The sequence below is a fragment of the Jaculus jaculus genome, chromosome 9 (genome assembly GCF_020740685.1).
Source record: "Jaculus jaculus isolate mJacJac1 chromosome 9, mJacJac1.mat.Y.cur, whole genome shotgun sequence".
In the NCBI taxonomy this organism is placed as follows: domain Eukaryota; kingdom Metazoa; phylum Chordata; class Mammalia; order Rodentia; family Dipodidae; genus Jaculus; species Jaculus jaculus.
Window position 1 is genome coordinate 108,028,682 of NC_059110.1, and position 22,167 is coordinate 108,050,848.

Sequence of the window (22,167 nt, forward strand, 5' to 3'; positions counted from 1 at the left end):
AAGCCTAAGGACCCCAGTTCCAGGCTCGATTCCCCAGGACCCACGTTAGCCAGATGCACAAGGGGGCGCATGTGTCTGGAGTTCGTTTGCAGTGGCTGGAGGCCCTGGTGCGCCCATTCTCTCTCTCTCTCTCTGTGCCTCTTTTTCTCTCTTTGTTGCTCTCAAATAAATAAATTAAATAAACAAAAAAATATAAAAAAAGAATATGTGACAGTTTTTTGTAGCAGTCCCTGAAAGATCAGTATGCCAGGAATGGGGGAAGCTGGGGTCTGGCTGCATTGTTCTCTGGGTTGAGTGACTTTGGTTGAGCCATCCAACATTCCTTGGCTTGAATTTCCTTCTTTGGGAAGAGTACCTGTCCTGTCTGCCTCACAGAGTTGGAAGATCTGATGAGATAATGGACAGAAATTCCCTCCAAGATCATTGTTCAAGCGGAAAGCCATGCTATTGCTATTGTGATGACTAGGGGTCATTTGGAGAACTGGCCTCTGGATGGACAGTCATAACACTTGGAAGTTCACTTCGTTCTCTGCGGAATCCTCTTCCACATAGGAGAATGCCAACTGGTAGAGGGTGGGGACCTGACCTAGTGTCCATGAATATAGCTAAGGCAGACATTCTGAGTTAGTCCACAAGCCCGCCCCCCAGATGCCAAGTTCATTTTCACTTTGAATTTAAGTCTCTCCACTTTTTACTTATGCTTATTTCCTTCAGTTCTGCTTGAAGATTTTTCTCTCCACCTGTTGAAATATGATATAATTTTAGTGGTTATCCACTGACAGCACTCACTATTGAGGAACATGACTCGAAATTGCCAAAACTATGATCCCCGGAGTCTCAAATCCAAGTGTAATAAAAGTCAGACATTTGTTTTTGGAAGGGACCAAAGGATAGAGTCAGCTCTTGGACTCCTTTACTTAGGAAGTTTCGATCTCTTCCTTAATTTTGTCCCAGACTCAGGCCATATTACTCCCTAGAGGATTTTTTGTTTGGGGAGGAGGAAGGGAGAAGGGGGGAGGGACTGAACGGGACGGGATGGGACATGTTTTGGGGAAAAGTACTGACATCTATATAAAAAATATCTATGTGCTATTGTTGAAGTCAGTTTAGGCTTAAGAACATTAGTTAAGTGTGATTTTAACCATGGGAGAAGTTTTCAGTTAGGATGCGACCTGGACAACTTCAGAGAGGTTCGGGTTATGCCGGGGAAAGTGTCATCCTGACCTGGCATTGTTGCCTTGGGGCTTTTCCATCCAGTCTTCATCTTCACCAAGTCATTTCTTCTCCCTGTACCCTGTGCACTTGCAATTACAGACACTTTCTCTTGGCTCTGAACTTGGATAAATGCTACCTTGTTACCTAATAGAACCATTAATTATATTAATGATTAATAGCTAATTAGTCACAATGTAGTAATACTTAGGACGGAGGCTTCCTTTCTTGCAGAAGCCCTGAGGCTCCAGCACCCCCTACATCCCCTTTCCCATCCTTGGCCACAGGACAAGCGCAGCTCGAAATCAGTTTTGCTGACTGCCCTGACAGCATCTAAATTCCTCCAGTTTTTATCTGCCACGCCATTCATCTGGCGAATGGCCATTACTGTTTATGCATGGCCTCTTTTATTTCTGTCCCCTGTCACTCACCCTCTACCAACAAAGCAGCTCTTTTATTTCTTTTCTCTGTCACTCATTGCCCTCTACTAACAAGGTGACCAGCAGTCAAGGTTTGTAACTTTCCTCCATAAGCCAAAGGTTTTTACTTCCAAGTCTCTAAGTCTCACTCTGACCCATTTAAAAAAAAATACATTATTTTCACTTCCTTTCTCATATTCTCTAACGACTCCCCTTGCCCCATTTCGTAGAATTCCACCCGAGTGCCCCTCTTGCCCACAGAGCTCCTTCCCACTCTTACACTTCAGGGATCCTTTTAGCCACCACGCCCCCCACCCGCCGCCGCCACCACCACCCCCCTAGGAAAGCGCCGCGCATGCGCACCCTAAGTCCTTTACCTGGGCGCTCCGGGAGTGGGCGAGGGCTGGATGGTGGGTGGAGCGGGCATCGGGCGGGCTGTCGGCTCGGCGGAGCGTTCGCAGAGTGTGGCAGGAGGGTGAAAAGGTGCGCCGGAGCCGATGGGAGACGGGCCGCGCATGCGCGCCGCGCGCGGGCGGTCAGGCTGCGGGGAGGGAGGGGGAGTGAGCGGGGGAGGAGGGGGAGTGAGGCCGCGGGCGCGCGCGCGCGCTCTCGCCCGCCTCCCTGCCCCCCCACCGTCGCGCACACATTCCCCACACACGCGCACACACACACACACACTCACACACGTACACACGCACACGCGCGCACACACCCCCCCCCCCCGCCGCCCGCCCCGCGGCCCCGCTCGCCCTCGCGCGCTCGGAAGGGAGTTCGCGAGACGTCGGAGCGGCGGCCACGTAGCGCTGCGGCGGCGGCGGCGGCGGCGGCGGCCCCGAGCGCAGACGTTGTGCAGGGGGAGGGGCCGGCCCGGCCCGCGGCGGCGGCGGCGGCGGCGGTGACTCGAGCGCCGCGGCTACCACAGCCCCCCCTCACCCCCGCCGCAAGGATGGGCCGCCGAGGACGCGGCCGAAGCGGCGGCGGAGGCGGAGGCGGCCGGCCCGGGTGAGTAAAGGAACCCCCCCCACCTCGCTCCCTCCCCGTTGTTCACCCCCCGCCGCCGCCGCCGCCGCCGAGGCGCCCCTGGCAAGCCTCCCCTTCCTCTCGGCCGCGCCGCCCCGCGCAGGGCCGGAGACTCTCGGGGCTGGCTCCCCGCCGGCGCCCGAGGCAGCTGCGTGCGCTAGGCCGGAGCGGCCCCCATCCGGCGGGCAGGGAGGCCCCGGGGCGCTGCGCTGCCGCCGCTCCAGCCCGGTGCTCGGGCCGGGCGGGGAGCAAGGGGGGCGACCCCCCGCTCCTGCCCTCTCGCCCCAGCCCATCACCCCCTCCCCCGTCGGACCCCGGCTCGCGTGCACTTCTGCAGCTCAAGGCCCCGAGGGGAGGCTTGGGGTGGCACGGGCGAGTGGGCCGAGGGAAAGCTTGCAGCGGGCTTCCAGAGACCGTTCTCCTGCCCTGCAGCTGGTGGCTTACACCCACACGGCCTCCCCCGCCCTGCGGTTGCTCCCAAACCTCCAGTCCCCGGGATTGTTATGGCACCAGAGATAACACGCATCCGATGTACACCCCGTCACCAGCAGCCCCACACTCACCCCAGTGAGTAACACAGACCTCTCTCCACCCACCTACCCCCACCTCCTCCTCCCCTCCAATCAGGCTCTACTGAAGAATCTCAGATCCGGAGACACCAAAAGATAGTGACACCCCCCCACCCCTTTACATCTTCACGTAACATGCTCATTGTCAGGGATGCCTCCTTGTAGACATGATAAATGCCCCTGCCTCGCCTTGTAGTCAAGTGTTCCGGATTTAAGATCCCGTATGTTCGTCTTTTGAAGCCGGCTAGTCTTTGATTACATCTAATGCTCCCCCCCCCAATACATTCTACACACAGTCACACATGCACACTTCCTGATTGCAGAGCAACCCCTGTCATCGCTGATCCATTGTCAGAAATGGCTTGTGCCAATCAAAGGAATGTGCCTTTGCCTTGGAGGAAGGTGCTCTCCACGACCCTGTTAACAGGATGTTTTTCTCGGGGTCTGTCTTAGATTGTCCCGGTGTTCAAACATCAGTGATGATGTTTTCCTTACATGCTTCTCCAGCGCACCCTCAGAAACACCTGAATGATGCCCCCCCACACACACACACCAGATAATTACATACATATGGCACGCGGTCATTTGAGTCCTTTTTCTTAAGATGTTTAACAGAACAAGACATAGAATATAAATAGGGTAATATTTGAGGAGTGAAGGCCTGTGTACATGTTCCCGAGATTGGTCAAACCCGCATTGTTCTGGAAATGGCAAGGAGCGTTTGCTTTGTTGACAACATCTCTGTTTGCTTAGGAGAAGGTAGCTGCTGTTGCTGAGTGAAGCGTGCTGTGGGCTGACGGCAGGTGATGTTTCCGAGAGAGCTGGTGTGTTGCAGTGTGTCATTTATATGGCCAGTGTGCACATAGGTTCTATCTTTAGAATACTTTTGTTTGAAAGGCTCCTTGAACAGGTTTCCTTCGCTGGGGCCATGGAAGCCTGAGGGTCCTCTTTTCAGTGAAATAGACACCTGAACTTTATGCGCAGCTCTTGTCATCTTAGAGCTCCTCGTTCTCAGACATCAGGTTTTGGTCTGTAGTACGCAAAAGCGAAAGGAACTTGAGTTTGTGTTTTGTTCTGTTTCTTGTAAGGGTTAGTTAAATTGACCCTCAGCAATACAGAGTAAAACTGCTTGTGTATGTACCATTGTGTTTTGTTCCTTGATGAAGTAAAGGCCAGTGAGCATTCTGGGCCTGCCTGTGAAAAAAGGAGAAGTATGTGGGAATCCGAGAAAAGTTAAAACTAGAGACAAAATAATTTAAATCTGACCAACTGGTAACTGTGTCTTCCTAGCATCATCCAAACGGAGCAGATTTCTGGAGTCTATAGGAAACCTTTATGTATTGGTGTGAACCTGAGCTCTTAAAAAAAGGCTTTGTCATTCCCACAGCAGAGCACCTGCTCTGTTATGAGGATCTTTTTCAACTTGGCTAAGTCTGATTTCATGTCTTTTTCATTTGGTTGTTTGCTTTTCTAAGTAGGGTCTAGTTTTAGCCCAGGCTGACCTGGAATTCACTATGTAATCTAGGCTGGCCTAAAACTCATAGTGATTCTTCTACCTCTGCATCCCAAGTGCTGGAATTAAAGATGTGGACCACCACACCCAGCTGATTTCATATCTTTTATTAAGAATAATGGTGCCATTAAAACTGCCCATTCTAATATTTCATTTTAATGAGAAGCCTTCAATTATAATTGGAGAATTTGGTCTCTACATTTAGAATCTAGAGCTGGGGATGAACTGTGTACCATTTTATCAATAAGTAGGTGATAATTTTGCTTAAGTTACTTAATTTTTTTTCTCTAAATTACTCTGCTCAGCTTTTGTCTTTTGATCGTGTTTCAATCAAGAGACATTTATTCTGGTTTGTGATAGTGTTGTGATAGGCACAGTCCCCAGTTCTCTAAGGGCTTGGAATTTGTTGACCTTATTTATTTATTTATTTTCATTTAAAAAAAAATCAGTTGAGGGGCTGGAGAAATTGATCCAAAAGGCACTTTTGCAAAGCCTGATGGATGGCCGGGGTTCGGTTTCACAGAACCCACTTGAAGCCAGATACACAATGCGACGCGTGTATCTGGAGTTTGTTTGCGGTGGAAGGAGTCCCTGGTGTGCTCCTACTTGTGTTCATTCTCTCCCTCTCTCTGCTTGTGACTACAAATTTAAAAAATTAAAAGAAAAAAATAAATGTTTGCAAATTCTCGAGGTAGGGTTTCACTCTAGCTCAGGCTGACCTGGAATTCATTATGTAGTCTCAGGGTGGCCTCGAACTCATGGCGATCCTCCTACCTCTGCCTCCCAAGTGCTGGGATTAAAGGCGTGAGCCACCTCGCCTGGCTTTGCAATTTAAAAAAAAAAAAATCAGTTAAAACTTTCTTTTTAAATTGAGATTCTGAGAGTAAGGATTTCTAGGTTTTAGAATCTTGTATAGTACTATTACACACACCTGGAGAACAGTGTTTATTTTAATAATCATACAGTAGATGCTATGAATTTTGAAAGCATGCTGAGGTTGCATGTATTACTTCTTTGGTGTTTGGAGGTAGGATTTCACTCTAGCCTAGGCTGACCTGGAGTTGGAGTTCACTATGTATTCTCAGGGTGGCCTTGAACTCGCAGAGATCCTCCTACCTCTCTGTCTCCCAAGTGCTTATGTGTTCATTTTTATTACCTAATATACATGCTGGAAGTTGCTTATGCTACAAGTTATATTTTTTCATTTGTGTCACACCTGAAGTTTTACTATGGAAATTACTTGCTTATCCTAAACTCAAACCACCTCAAAGTTACAAACATGTTATTTTTCTTTGTCAATGTAGTATTAGGGGCAGATCACTAAAGTCTTAGGGAACCTTTTGTTCCTTTGGTTAGGTTTTGCAGAACCTCTTCTAACTGGTCACTTACCTAGTTCAACACCCACACACCATAAAGCCGATCAAGACGCACATATGGCCGTGAGAACAGCATTCTTTTGCTCCCTGCCAGATTCAGAGCTGGGAAGCTAGAAAACAATTGCATAGCAGTGAGATATTAGAGGAGACGTGGTGCCAGCAGCTCACCCTCATTAGCCAACAGCTTGCTCTTCTGCAGACACCCTTCCCTTAGGAGGTTTCAGACCAGCAGCTTCCCTCTGCAACTGTTACGGCCTCAAGATCTGCTTCATGAGGCCCAGAGCTGTTGCCATTTCTGCTCTGAGTATGGGAAGTAAGTGTGTGGTGTGGTAAGACAATACTTTTCAATTCTGTAGGGGAAAAAAGTTGACTAGTAATGTTTCTGGGGGGGATTTTGTTTTTGAATGTCTGAAGCCTATCAAAGAAGCAAACCATTAATGTGAACTATAAAAAAAAAAGTCACCCTTTTTTCACAGGTGTTAGATAATTTTACCAAAAATGTGAACATATTCTTTGAGTTTCATTTTTCTTGTTCTAGAAAGTCAACTGAAAGATAGCTAAGAAAAGGAGAGAATAAAGGTGGATTGTTTCGTATTTTGAAAGTCGTTACTCTGAAACAGGTGACTTTGTCTCCTTAGCAACTGGTGGGTCTTGTGCCACTGTGTTAGGTATGCTGTTTTTCTCAGGTTTTGTCAGCGTTGCAGACGATCAGCACCTGCACTAACTCTAATAGAGTGAACTGGTGTTGCAGTTAAGGACTTTAGCGACAGGGAGACAGTTCTCTGAGGCCAGGCAAAGCTCGGCTGACATTCCACTTCTGCCACTTACTAGCCTTATGGCATTGAACAAGTCACCTTGACTCCTCTGGCCTCAGTTTCCTCATCAGCAGAATGAGATTTGTTATAAGGCTTAGAGAAAATGTAACTAGTGCAGTTGATTCCTGGTATTTGTTCATAAAAAGAACTCACTAAACAATGAACTAAACTGAAGATCATTTTGCCTTATGATAAGAGTTAGAAGTCTGGTGTAGTTCTTTCACTTGTGCAGATTTAGGATAAAAAAAATTGCAAATATTTGACTTGGAGTCTACCTGAGTCTAGCAGGTGCAATGTGCTTATTGAAACTTTGATTATTTTACTTTATGGCTGGATGAATTTGGTAGAGCTAAAACCTAGTTCCAAATTCTACATGTTACTTGGGCTGTGCTTCTTTTAAGCCTGTTTGGAGCTCATGTTGTGAAAGGGGGTGTTTTAGTTAGTTAGTTAATTTATTTAGGTTATTATTACTATTTGTTTTGGTTTATCAAGGTAGGGTCTTGCTGTAGTCCAGGATGACCAGTCTCTGGATGGCCTTGAGCTCATGGCGATCCTCCTACCTCTGCCTTCCGAGTGTAGGGATTAAAGGTGTGCACCACCACGCCTGGCAAAAGGGGTGTTTTAGGACATTAATGTATCTCAGTGAGTTCTGTGTCCAGAGCTGAATCATGTGCAAAACCTTGTATAAATTCTCATTTCGTGGCTGATGCAAGCCATAAAGTACTTGGAAGAATCAGTGGAAACATCAATTGCTTTTTTTTTTTTTTCCCTCCTTTTTCCCTGACATAGGGTAAGGTCTTACTGTAGTTCAGGTTGACCTGGAATTCACTATGTAGTCTGAGGGTGGCCTCGAACTCCATAGAGATCCTCCTACTTCTGTCTCCTGAGTGCTGGGATCAAAGGTGTGTACCACACATCTGGCTTGAAATCTTTTTTAAACAAAGAGCTTACTTTCAAAAGTAGATTCCATTAAGGCCATGTATACAGTTTTATTCAGTGCATGCAACTTTCTTTTTTCGAGGTCGGGTCTCCCTGTAACCCAGGCTGACCCGGAATTCACTGTGTGATCTCAGAGTGGCCTCAAACTCACAACAATCCTCCTGCCTCTGCCTCCCAAGTGCTAGGATTAAAGTTATGTGCCACCATGCCCAGCTGTGTGCAACTTTCAAAACAGAATTTCTTTTTTTTAAATCTTTTTAAAAATATTTTATTTGCAAGCACACAGACAGAAAGAGATCGAGAAGAGAGATAGACAGAGAGAATGGGCACACCAGGGCCTCCAGCCTCTGCAAATGAGCTCCAGACGCGTGCGCCCCTTCTGCATCTGGCTAACATGGGTCCTGGGGAGCCGAGCCTCGAACTGGGGTCCTTCGGCTTCACAGGCAAGCACTTAACCGCTAAGCCATCTCTCCAGCCCTCAAAACATAATTTCTTTACTGTAGGATGAAAATGTTCTGTCATTTTTTTTTTCAGGGTAGCATTGTGGGAGGTCTGTGAACCTACCAGAATTACTTAAGAGACTTTTCAGAAAAGATATTTTATTATTGAGCTGCCTAGAAGCTCCAGCCTATCAGAGGATCCAGTCACTAGTTTTGGATTGTGATAAGGATTGGAAAATAATGGTCTTTTTTTTTTTTTTAAAGATATTTATCTGTTTATTAGAGACAGAGACAGAGAGAGAGAGAGAGAGAATGAATATGGGCATGCCAGGCCTCCAGCTACTGCAAACGAACTTCAGATGCATGCACCACCATGTGCATCTGGCTTATGTGGAACCTGGAGAATCAAACCTGGGTCCTTAGGCTTCGTAGGCATGCAACTTAACTGTTAAGCCATCACTCCAGCCCTTAAATCCCTTTCTTAAAAAAAAAATATTTGTTTTTATTTATTTATTTACTAGAGACAGAGAGGGGGAGAGAGAAAAAGATGAAAATAATGGCCTTTGACTTGGCTGTAGATTTTGCAGTACACTATAAAAAGCTTCATCTTGGCCAGAATGTATAATGATATCCATAGCACTAGCCCTGGGAGTGCCCAGAATGACAAAACAAACAGATATGACTGAATGAGACATCTCTTTCAACTATAGTAGATTTTACTGAATAAAAAATTTGATGGGGGGGGGATGGAGCTATTTTTCCTGATTCACTAGAGTCAAGTGGTGTAGCAGATAGCTGGTTGATTTGTCAGGTTTTTGTTTGTTTTGTATTTGTGGTGTGCATGTATGTGTGCTTGTAGTTGCTCATTGTGTGCTTTGTGGGGGCAAGAAGTAGATGTTGGGTGTCTTCCTCCATTTATCTCCACTTTGATTCTTTGACACAGGATCTCACCAGGTTAACTAGACTAGCCAGTGAGCCCCAGGGATGCCTTGTCTCCACTTCCTCAGTGCCAGGATTATAGGCGCTTGCCAAGATGCCTAGCATGGTACATGGGTCCTATGGCTCTGAGCCCAGGTTCTCAATGCTTGGGTGGCAAGCACTTTACTCACTAAACCACGTCCTCAGCCTTCTTCAGTTTTTTTTGACAAACCTGTGAGTGAGTGAGTGAGTGAGTGAGTGGTGGGAAGAGATTCTGGGAGATAAGAGAAATAGGAAAGAATGGCTCCATTGCCTGATTCCTTGGTCTATTCATGTGACATCAGAAGATTAAACAAAGACATGGTGTCAGCCCCTGCCTTTAACTCTAGGGCAGAATGTTGTCTTCAACACATTATTCTAACTAGCTTTGAAACTTGGACTCCTATTTTTGGCTACATTGTGTGTAACATTTTACTTATGCTGTGTATCCTACACAGTGAGAAGATCTGAATGGTTTCCATTCTTTTTTTAAATATTTTATTTTTATTTATTTATTTGGAAGAGAGAGAGAGAGAGAGAGAGAGAGAGAAAGAGAATGAATGGGCACACCAGGGCATCTAGCTACTGCAAACTAACTCAGACATATGTGCCACCTTGTGCATCTGGCTTATGTGGGTCTTGGGGAATCGAACTTGGGTCCTTAGGCGTTGCAGGCAAGTGCCTTAACTGCTAAGCCATCTCACCAGTCCAGTTTCCATTCCTGTGTATCATTTTAATATATTTCAGATATCATCAGTGACTTATGAACAGTGATTGAAATATAAGGTTAACTTGGCTGTTGTTCCTCCTCCTCCTCTTCTTGTGGAAGAGACTGTATGCTCTCAATTTAATGGCTAAATCTCTGTGAATGTCTTGGAAGTAACTGGAACTGCCAGAATATGGTTGGAGTTGAAGTTTGTCATAACTTTGCGTGAAGATTCCTCATTGTAGGGAGTTCCACACTTTTATTTTAGCATAAAAACTACTTAAATTAAAAGTAATTCCAGTCTGGCGTGGTGGTACATGCCTTTATTCCCAGCACTTGGGAGGCAGAAGTAGGAGGATCACCTTGAGTTCGAGGCCACCCTGAGACTATATAGTGAATTCCAGGTCAGCCTGGGCTAGAGCAAGACCCTACCTCGAAAAACCAAAATAATAATAATAATAATAATAATAATAATAATAATGGGTTGGAGAGATGGCTCAGCAGTTAAGGTACTTGCCTACAAAGCCTAATGACTGACCTAAGTTCTATTCCCCAGGTGCACATAGAGTCACACATGTGTCTGGAGTTTCTTTGCAATGGCTAGAAGCCCTGGTCTGCCAATTCTTTCCCTCCCTCCCTCCCTCCCTCCCTCCCTCCGTCTCTGTCTCTCTCACTGCCAGGTGTGGTGGTGCATACCTTTAATCCCTCACTTCGGAGGCCAAGGTAGGGTGGTTGAGAGCTTGAGTCCAGCCTGAGACTACATAGTGAATTTCAAGTTAGCCTGGGCTAGAGCAAGACCCTACCTTGAAACCCCCCAGCCCCCCCCAAAAGATTTAGTAACAACCTCAGTGCCCATCAGTGTAGAATTAGTTAAATAAGCTAGCATATATTCCTACAGTAGAATAAATATTTAGGTGCAAAAAGGAATGTTGATATTACATTGCTGTATAATAGGGAGCAATCTTATGCTATAGTATTCATTAAAAAAAAAGCACACACACACACAAAAAGCACAGAGTAGGGCTGGAGCCTGTGAAGCCTAAGACCCAGGTTCAACTCCATAGTACTCACATAAGCCAGATGCACATGGTGGCGCATGTGTCCGGGGTTTTTTGCAGTGGCTAAAGACCCTGGCATGTGTAGGCATGTGCGCATACACTCCCCCCCCCACACTGTCTTGCAAATACATTAAAATATTTTAAAAGCACAGAGTATTGTATTGAATGTGATATTGTTTGTATTATAGGTATTTTCCTGTGTAAAAAAAAAAATAACTTTAGAGAGTCTATTCTCCAGTAACCATGTAATGCCAGATGTACCAGGTGGCACATGTGTCTGGAGTCTGGAGTTCATTTGTAGTGCCTAAAGGCCCTGGCATACCCATTTCTCTTTCTCTCTCTCTCTCTCTCTTTATTTATTTTGGTTTTTCAAGGTAGGGTCTTGCTCTAGCCAAGGCTTCCTGGAATTCACTATGAAGTCTCAGGGTGGCCTTGAACTTTTGGCGATCCTTCTACATCTGCCTCCCAAGTGCAGGGACTAAAGGCGTGTACCACCATGCCCAGCTGTTTTCTTTCTTTCTGTCTGCTTCTTCCTCTTTATCTTGCTCTCAAAGAAAGAAATCAGTTTTTTTTTTTTTTAAGTAACTCTAAAAAACTTAGTATTTTCACAGTAAACTAATAATGTTGGTGTAGCTGGGCATGGTGGCGCATGCCTTTTATCCCAGCACTTGAGTGGCACAGGTAGGAGGATCATGTGAGTTCAAGGCCACCCTGAGACTACATAATGAGTTCCAAGTCAGCCTGGGCTACAGTGATACCCTACCTCGAATGAAAAACCAGAAGAAAAAAAAATGTTGGTGGTTAAATTGAGTGCCGGGGAGCCTGGGCTGAAGACAGATACTTCACTATACACCTTTTAAAAATTAATTTATTTGAGAGTGAGAGAATGGGTGCACTGGGGCCTCTAGCCGCTGCAAACGAATTCCAAATGCATGCACCACATGTGCAAATGGCTTATGTGGGTCCTGGGGAATCAAGCCTGGGTCTTTTGCCTTTGCAGGCAAGTGCCTTAACTGCTAAGCCATCTCTCCAGCCCAGCCCTCACTTTTTTGTCTGTTTGTTTGTTTTTTTGAGGTAGGGTTTCACTTTAGTCCAGGCTGACCTGGAATTTACTATGTAGTTTCAGGGTGGCCTTGAATTCACAGTGATCCTCCTACCTCTGCCTCCCAAGTGCTGGGATTAAAGGCATGTACCACCACACCCGGCCCTCACTCTTTTTTGAGGTAGGGTCTTGCTGTAGCCCAGGCGGACCTGGAATTCACTATGTAGTCTCAGGCTACCCTCAAACTCACAGCGACAGTGTTCTTCGTACTTCTGCCTTCCCAGTGCTGGGATTAAAAGTGTGCACCACCATGCCTGGCACCACTATATACTTCGTTTTACTAAAATCTTTTTATTCATTTGTGTATGAGAGAGAATATGAATATGAATGAGAATGAACACACCAGGGCCTTTTGCTGCTGCAAATGAACTAGATGCATGTGCCACTTTGTGCATGTGGCTTTACATGGGTACTGGGGAATTGAACCCAGGCTTAGTAAGCAGGTGCCTTTAATTACTGAGCCACCTTCCCAGCCTTTTTTGTTTATTTTGTGAAACAGAGCCTCACACTAGCCCAGGTTGACCTGGAACTCATGAGAACTACAGGAGAATATTTGTAACTGGAAGGTAGAAGCCGAGAGATCTGGAATTAAAAGTCATCCTTGACTACCTATCAAGTTTGAGAGCAGCTTATACATAAGACCTAGTCTCAAACAAATATGTATATGTGTGTGCACACATTGTCCAGTTTATTGCTAGTTATTAAAATGCTTTATTGAATTTATATAACTACCACATATTTAAACTTTTTTGTAACTCCACCGTTCTAAATAAATAGAGAGATAGCAAAACCTTGTTCTGAGCTTGGGTAAGGTGGTGGTGGCTCATGCCTTTAATTCCAGCACTCAGGAGGCAGAGGTAGGAGGATCATCATGAGTTTGAGGCCACCCTGAGACTACAGAGTGAACTCCAGGTCAGCCTGGGCTAAAGAGAGACCCTACCTCGAAAAAACGAAAGAACACCTGTGTTGGATATTTTAGGATTTATTGGACTGTTAGCCATTTGGTTGGTGGAGTGCAAATGTGGTAACCATTTGTATTTTACGATTGTTGAGGCATCATGGTTCCTATTAAAAACCACACTTAGGGTTGGAAGGATGGCTTAGCAGTTAAGGCGCTTGCTTGCAAAGCCAAAGGACCTAGGTTCAGTTCTCCAGGACCCTTCTAAGTCAGATGCACAAGAGAGCGCATGCATCTGGGGGTTGGTTACAGAGGCTGAAGGCCCTGGCACACCCATTCTCTCTGTCTCCAGTTAAAGAGCCATTGGTTTCCCCCATAACAGATGTGCCACTTTGCACCTGTTGGCTCATTTGGCCTGGCTGGCCAAATATAAGGCTTGCAGTGTCAACTGTTGAATATCTTCACTGGTGATTTCTCTCTCTCCCATTGAACTCCATGCAGCATAGTTTTTCCAGTTTTCTGTCTGTCAGCTGATCTACATGGAGGAGGTTTTCAGTTCAGCTCTAGCAGGATTTCTCAGTGACCTTGCAGCCTAAGTATGTGGGGTCTTCAGCAATAAGGTCTGTGTAAGTAGGAAGAAAACTCAGTAGCAGGGGCCAGTAAGCTAGAAAGGAGATAAAGAGAATAGAAAGGGGCGGGGGACTTAATAGAATGGTATTGTATATATTTAAGTAGAACAGATTAATGGAAAAGTTTTTTGATTGTCAGGACTAGGAACAGGAATGTGCTGCTGGTAGCTAATGGGTACAACCCCAGATATTCTAAGCCTCCAGGATGCCACCATGAAAACCATCTGGTCTAAAATGTCTGCAAGGCCTAGTTTGAGAAACCCTACTGTAAAGCGGCTGGTGACAAAGCTCATGCTAGTAGGCAGGGGAGAAGTTCAGCATCGACTTTGTTAGACTTAGTGCTTAAAACTCATTTAACTCGGGGCTGGAGAGATGGCTTAGCAGTTAAGCACTTGCCTGTGAAGCCTAAGGACACTGGTTCATGGCTCTATTCCCCAGGACCCACGTTAGCCAGATGCACAAGGGGGTGCACGCATCTGGAGTTCGTTTGCAGTGGCTGGAGGCCCTGGTGAGCCCATTCTCTCTCTCTCAAATAAATAAAAATAAAACAAAAAATTTTTAAAAACTCATTTATCTTGGTGAAAGAAGTAAGGTAGGTAGTTTTCTAATTAGAAATAATTCTTTTAAAATGACTTTTTAAAAGTTTTAATTAATTATTTATTTATTAGATAAAGAGAGATAAATAGACAGAAAAAGAGGATGGTTACACCAAGGCCTCCTGTCACTGCAAACAAACTTTGGATGCATGTGTCACTTTGTGCATCTGCCTTTATGTGGGTACTGGAAATCAAACTGGGGTCATTACACTTTGCAGGTAAGCACCTTAACTGCTGAGCCATTTCCCCAGCCCTTTTTAAAAATTTTTAACTTTAATTTTTTTTTTTTTTTTTGATGTAGGGTCTTGCTCTAGCCCAGGCTGACCTGGAATTCACTAAGTAGTTTTAGGCTGGACTCGAACTCATAGCAGTACTCTTACCTTGGCCTCCCAAGTGCTGGGATTAAAGGTGTGCATCACCACGCTCAGCAGAGAGAGAGAATGGGCAAGACAGGGCCTCCAGCCACTGCAAACAAACTCCAAACACATGTGTTACTTTGTGCATCTGGTACTGGGAAATTGAACCCAGATCATTGAGCTTTGCAAACAAGGCCCTTAACCTCTGAGCCATCTCTCCAGTTCCCCAGTTCTTTTTAAAAAGTATTTATTTATTTATTTGGGGGCAGGGGAGGGAGAGAATGTGTGCACCAGGGTCTCTAATGGTTGCAAATGAACTCCAGATGCATGCATCACCCTGTGCTTCTGGCTTTACATGAGTACTAGGGAATCGAACCCAGATCAGTAGGCTTTGCAGGGAGGTGCCTTAACTACTAACCCATCTCCAGCCCCTGTTTGAGATTTTTAAAAATATTTAATTAATTAATTTATTTGAGAGACAGAAAGAAGCAAACATACTGAGAAGGAGAAGGATTGAGAATGGGCACACCAGGGCCTCCAGCCACTGCAGATGAACTCCAGATGCATGCATCACTATATATTTGGGTTTACATGGGCACTGGGGAATTGAACCCAGGCCATCAGGCTTTGCAAATAAGCTCCTTTAACTGTGGAGCCATCTTTCTAGCCCCTGTTTGAGTTTTTTGAAAATAAGTCTTGCTGTGTAGCTTACGATCCTAATGCCTAAATCTCCCAAGGGCGGGGATTACAGCCATATACTGCCCACCATACCTGGCTCTTCTGTCTCTGTCTCTCTCAGTATTTTTGTTTTTTGGTTTTTCCAAGGTAGGGACCTCAACTCAGTACTTGTTCTTCTTCTTTTTTCTTTCTTTCTTTCTTTCTTTTTTTTTTCTTTTTCAAGGTAGGGTCTCACTCTAGCCCAGGCTGACCTGGAATTCACTATGGAGTCTCAGGGTGGCCTCGAACTCATGGCGATCCTCCTACCTCTGCCTCCCAAGTGCTGGGATTAAAGGTGTGTGCCACCACGCTCGGCTCTTTCTTTCTTTTGAAACAACATGAATATGAATGGGCACACCAGGGCTTCTTGCCACTGCAAACCAACTTCAGACACCTGCACCACTTTGTGTATCTGGCTTTTATGTGGATCCTGGGAAATCAAACCTGCACTGTTTGCCTTTGCAGGCAAGCATCTTTAACCACCAAGCCATTGCTCCAGCTTTTTTTTTTTTTTTCTTTTATTTATTTGAGAGAGAGAGAGAATGGGTGTACCAGGACCTTCAGCTGTTGCAAACAAATTCTAGACACATGCACCCCCTTGTGCGCATGTGTGACATTGCATGCTTGAATCGGTGTGCTGGCCTAGAGTGAGACCCTACCTCCAAAAACCAATAATAATAATAATACAGCCAGGCATGGTAGTGTGCGCCTTTAATCCCAGAACTTGGAAGGCAGAGATAGGAGGATCACTGTGGGTTCAAGACCATTCTGAGAATACAGAGTGAATTCTAGGTCACCCTGGGCTAGAGTGAGACCCTACCTCAAAACACAAAAGGAAAAAAAAATACAGAGAGAGTGGGGCTGATGAGATGGCTCAGCAGATAAAGGTACCTGCTTGCAATGTCTTCTGGCCCAGCTTTAACTCCTTAGTGCCTACATACAGCCAGATGCAAAAATTGTGCAGGCATCAGGAGTTCATGCACAGTGGGAAGAGGCCCTGGCACACCCATATGTGTTACTCTCTTGAATAAATAAAACAATAGATAAATTTTCGTGTGTGTTCTTTTTTGATGTAGGGCCTCACTCTAGTCCAAGCTGACCTGGAGTTCACTAGGTAGTCTCAGGGTGGCCTTGAACTCACGGCAATCCTACCTCTGTCTCCTGGGTATTGGGATTAAAGGCGTGTGCCATCATGCCTGGCAAAAGTTATACTTAATTTAAAACTATTTGAGGAATACATATTACATGAAAGTATCCCTTCCCTTTACTACAGTCCTTAAACTTTTGCTTTGCTTTTGTATGTTTGGCAAGCACTTTGCCACTGAGCTACATCCATAGCCCGTGAGACAACTCTTTAATATGAATGTATTTTTGCATAATAATATATTCATTATTTGCATATGAAATTGTATGATCTCTTTCTCACATGTTCTGTAATCGTTTTCCCATGTAGAGCTGTTTGTGTCAGTTAATATATACATATGTCCTAATTCAGTTACCTTTGTAATATGTCCCTATCTATAAGTACTAGTTCTTGTTTCAAATATTGTTATAATAAATAATACAATGATTAGTATCTTTACACACACACACACACACATCTTTATACACTTCTGGTAGTGGATTCTTCCTTGGCTGAGGCTAAGAGCATGCACACATCAGAGTTAAGAAAAGTGCTGAACTGTTCTCAGGCATGTTTTCCCATATCTACAATGTCATATGAGCTGAAGTTAATGCCAGAGTCAGTCAGGTTATCTTGGCATTAGTCAGTTTGGGACTTTCGCCATAAAACATATTTACACATGTTTGTACATGGATTCTGGTGAAAAACCAAGCCCATTTGCTAATTGATAGTCTTTACCAAGTAAACCTGAGAATGTTTAAAAACATCAAAGCTTTAAAAAAAAAAAAACCACACAGCTTTTTTTTTAAGGCCAGTTTGGATAACTTAGCAAGATTCTCTCATCAAAGGGCTAAATATATACCTTAGTGGTAGAGCTCACACTATGTATGATTTCCTGGCTTTACTCTCCAGTATGGTGGGGAGAGTGGAGCATGACACCCAAAAACTAATTTTTAAAAATTTCACTTTTTGAGACATCTTTTTTGTTTGTTTGTTTTGTTTTGTTTTTGTTTTTTGAGGTAGGGTCTCACTGTAGCCCAGGCTGACCTGGCATTCACTATGTAGTCTCAGGGCGGTCTCTAATTCACAGCGATCCTCCTACCCCTGCCTCCCCAGTGCTGGGATTAAAGGCGTGCACCACTACACCCAGCTGAGAAATCTTTTAAGGTGATTATAGTTCAATTTATGCTGTTTTAGTAAATTGTCTTTAAAATGCTTTTGAAAAATTATAGATTTACAGAAAGTTGCAAAGAAGTGAACACTGTAATCCCAGCACCCAAGTGGATGATTAGAAGCTAACCTTAAGTCTATGCAGCAAGACCCTTTCTCAAAACAGAAAAAAGTTTCAGGCCGGGTGTGGTGATGCATGCCTTTAATCTCAGCACTGAGGAGACAGAGGTAGGATTGCCACTTTGAGACTACATAATGAATTCCATCCAGGTCAGCCTCTGCCGCAGCGAGACCCTCCCTCAAAAAAAAAAAAAAAAAACAGTTGCAAAGAGAATAGCCATCTGCCCTTAGATGGTCTTACATATCCATAGTGTTTCTCAGAACTAAGAAGCCAACATTGACATGTTACAGTTAATTAGAGTCATAGTTCAAAAAAATTTTTTTTCCAGTGTAGGGTCTCACTGTAGCCTAGACTGACCTATAATTTGAGTACTGGGATTAAAGGCGTGTACCACCATGCTTGGCCACCAGCTTGTTTTTTTCTTCCTTTTTGGTTTTTTCTTCAAGATAGTGTCTCACTCTATCCCAGACTATCTTGTAACTTTTTCTGTAGTCCCAGGCTGGCCTCAGACTCACAGTATATGATATTCCTACCTCTGTCTCCTAAGTGCAAGGATTAAAGGTGTAGACCACCACATCCAGGTTTTTTTTTTTTTTTCAATATTCATTTATTTATTTGCACACAGAGAGAAGAGAGAATGGTCATGCTAGAGCCTCCATCCACTGCAAACCAACTCCACTTTGTGCATCTGGCTTTTATGTGGGTACCAGGAAATCAAACTCCGTCCTTAGGCTTTGTAGGCAAGCATCTTAACTACTGAGCCATGTCTCCAGCACCCACCCACCCCCGTCTTGTTTTCTTGAGGTAAGGTCTCACTCTTGTGCAGGCTGACCTGCAGTTTACTGTGTAGTCTCAGGGTGGCCTCAAATGGTGATCCTCGTACCTCTGCCTCCCAAGTGCAGGGATTAAAGGTATGCACCACCACACCCAGCTCAGTTTTCAACCTACCTACGTTTTCTATTTAAAAAACTATTTTCAAGCTGGGCAGAGTGCTGCACACCTTTAGTCCCAGCACTTGGGAAGCAGAGGCAGGAGGATCACCATGAATATGAGTCTATTTTAGGGCTAGAGAGTGAGTTCCAAGACACCCTGGCTAGAGTAAGACCTTGCCTCCAAAAACAAAACAAAACCAAAAAACAGGGGCTAGACAGATGGTTCAGCGGTTAAGTGCTTGCCTGTGAAGCCTAAGGATCCCCGTTCAAGGTTCGATTCCCCAGGACCCACGTTAGCCAGATGCACAAGGGGGCGCACGCGTCTGGAGTTCGTTTGCAGTGGCTGGAGGCCCTGGTGCACCCATTTTCTTTCTCTGTCAAATAAATAAATAAATAAAATATTAAAAAACAAAAAAACAGGGCTGGAGAGATGGCTTAATGGCTAAGTGCTTGCCTGTGAAACCTAAGGACCCCAGTTCAAGGCTTGATTTCCCAGGACCCATGTTAGCCAGATGCACAAGGGGGCGCACGTGTTTGGAGTTCATTTGTGGTCTCTCTCTGCCTCTTTCTCTCTGGTCTGTCACTCTTAAATAAATAAATAAACAAAAAGAAAGTTAAAAAAAAAAAACAAAAAACAGGGAGACTGGTGAGATGGCTTAGCAGTTAAGGAGTTTGCCTGAGAAGTCTAAGGACCCAGGTTGGATTCCCCAGGACCCATGTAAGCCAGATGCACAAGGTGGCGCACGAGTCTGTAGTTTGTTTGCAGTGGCTGGAGGCCCTCGCGCGTGTGCGCACACACACTCACTCACTCTGTCTCTCTCTCTGCCTGTCTTTCTCAGATAAGTAAGTAAATAATTTGGGGTGGGGAGCGAAGGGGGGTTTTGAGGTCAGGTTTGCTCTAGCCCAAGCTGACCTGGAATTCACTATGTAGTCTCAGGGTGGCGTCAGACTCACCACATTCCTCCTACCTCTGCCTCCCAAGTGTTGGGACTAAAGTTGAACACTACCACGCCCGACATAGCATAAAATATATGTATGTATATATGTATATAATTTATTTGAGAGAGAGAGAGACATAGAGAGAGGGAGGGAGAAGGAGAGAATGGGCAAGCCAGGGCCTCCAGCCACTGCAAATGAACTCCAGATGCATGCGCCACCTTGTGCTTCTGACTTACATAGTTCCTAGGGAATCAAATCGAGGTCCTTTGGCTTTGCAGGCAAGTGCCTTAACCACTAAGCCATTCCTTCAGCCCAAAATAAATATTTTTTAGTTGGGGAGAGATGGCTTAGTGGTTAAGGTATTTGCCTGCAGAGCTTAAGAACCCAGGTCCAACTCCCCAGGACCCACATAAATCAGATGCATATGGTGGCTCACGCATCTGGAGTTTGTTTGCAGTGACTAGCGGCCGTGGTCTGCATATTCTCTCTCTCTCAAATAAATAAAATATTTTAAAACACTGTCAAAAAATTTTTAACTAAGTATTTTTTTTTATTTATTTACACATGTATGTATGTGTATGCACCAGGGCCTCTTGCCACTGCAAACTCTAGATCCATGCACCAATTTTTGTATCTGGCTTTATGTAGGTACTAGAGAATTGAACCTTAGCCAGCAGGTTTTACAAGCAAACACATTAGCATCTGAGCTATCTCCCCAACCACAACATAGATAAAATTTCTATTTGAAAATAAATTATGCATTTAAACTCTGTATTTAAGCTTAAATACCTGTTCATAGATTGATTTGGTCATAACATTTATTGTACACATGTATAAACTATATATACTGTTATCTTGATCTCTATTTGTTAAGTTGTCTTTGACATTAACATCTCTGAAAATTACCTTGAATGTTCAAAGACAGTTCTGCCCAGGGTCATTTTAAGAATCTTCCATCCTCCTTGTGTTCCTTGTAGAAACATGATTTATAATAATCTATAATGTGATTCGTGCATGGTAGTTAGTTAGTAGTGTAGTTACAAAGCTCCTATCTCCATGAGCACAAGGAAGAGGGCTCAGCATTTTCTACTCAGAAATTGATCAAGAACAGTAGTTACAGCGGGGCATGATGGCGCACACCTTTGATCCCAGCACTCTGGAGGCAGAGGCAGGAGGATCCTGTGAGTTCAAGGTCGCCCTGAAACTACATAGTGAATTGTAGGTCAGCCTGGGCTAGAGCCAGAGCCTATCTTAGAAAAATAAAAAGGACGGTAGTTAAAGGCAGGCATGCTAGTGCACACCTTTAATCGAAGCACTCCAGAGGCAGAGGCAAGAGCATTGTGGTGAGTTCAAGGCCACCCTGAGACTTCCTAGTGAATTCCAGGTCAGCCTGGGCTAGAACAAGACCTTACCTCAAAAAATTTAAAAAAAGGAAAAAGGCTGGAGAGGTGGCTTGGTGGTTAAGGCATTTGCTTCAAAGCCAAAGGACCCCGGTTCCATTCCCCAGGAGCATTGTAAGCCAGATGCACAACGGGACAAATGTATGTAGAGTTCCTTTGCAGTGGCTGGAGGCCCTGACATGCCCATTCTCTTTCTCTCTCTGTCTCTCTGCCCTTTATTCTCTCTTAAATAAATACATGAGTAATTTTTTTTAAATCCACATCTATTTGACACAGCCAATTCCTTCCTCCTCTGCCATAAAGTCAACTTTTTTTTTCCACATCACCATGCCCAGATAACCTCAACTATTTAAAGGAAGAATTCAAGTGTATATCGTAAGTATGGATGAGTAGTATGCCTGGCAGGGGTTCTTTCTGTTGTTTGTGAGAGACACCCAAGGACTACTTTGTCCACATGGTATTCTGCTTTAGGGCCAGGACTTTTTTCTCCTTCAAAGAACATAAGATGGGGGCTCAAGAGATGGCTTAGCAGTGAAGGCACTTGTCTGCAAAGTCAAAGGACCCAGGTTTGATTCCCCAGGACCCATGTAAGCCAGATGCACAAGGTGGTACATGCATCTGGAGTTTGTTTGCAGTGGCTGGAGGCCCTGGCATGCCCATTCTCTCTCTCCCCCACCTTCCCTCCTCCTCCTGTCTGTCTGTCTGTCATTCTCAAATAAATATAAATAAAAATTTAAAAAAAAAAGAAATTTCCAGCCAAGTGTAATGGCTCATGTCTGCAATCCCAGCACTGAGAGGCTGACAATGCATGTTCACTATAAAGAAATAAGAGGGTGCTGGAGAGATGGCTTAGCATTGAAGGCATTTGCCTGCAAAGCCAAAGGACCTCGGTTCGGTTCCCCAGGACCCACGTAAGCCAGATGCACAAGGGGCGCATGCATCTGGAATTCATTTGTTCATTTGGGTCAGAGGCCCTGGCGTGCCCATTCTCTCCCCCCACACACACTGCCTCTTTCTCTCTCACTCTCTCAAATAACTAAATAAAAATGTTTTAAAAAGAAATGAGAAGGCGGAGAGATGGCTTAGCAGTTAAGAGACTTGCTTGCAAAGCCTAAGGACTCAGATTCGATTCCCCAGAACCCATGAAAGCCAGGTGCACA

General features: G+C 44.7%; 1 protein-coding gene across 2 annotated transcripts in view; it reads left to right on the top strand.

Annotated features, from left to right (window-relative positions):
• The first annotated feature begins 2,614 nt into the window (after positions 1-2,614).
• Positions 2,615-22,167, top strand: part of Znf652 (zinc finger protein 652) — a 55,020-nt gene continuing 35,467 nt past the window's right edge. For both annotated transcript variants that reach the window (XM_045159472.1, XM_045159471.1), the window contains exon 1: positions 2,615-2,633. The gene's annotated coding sequence lies outside the window, so the exon portion shown is untranslated. The remainder of the gene's footprint in view (positions 2,634-22,167) is intronic.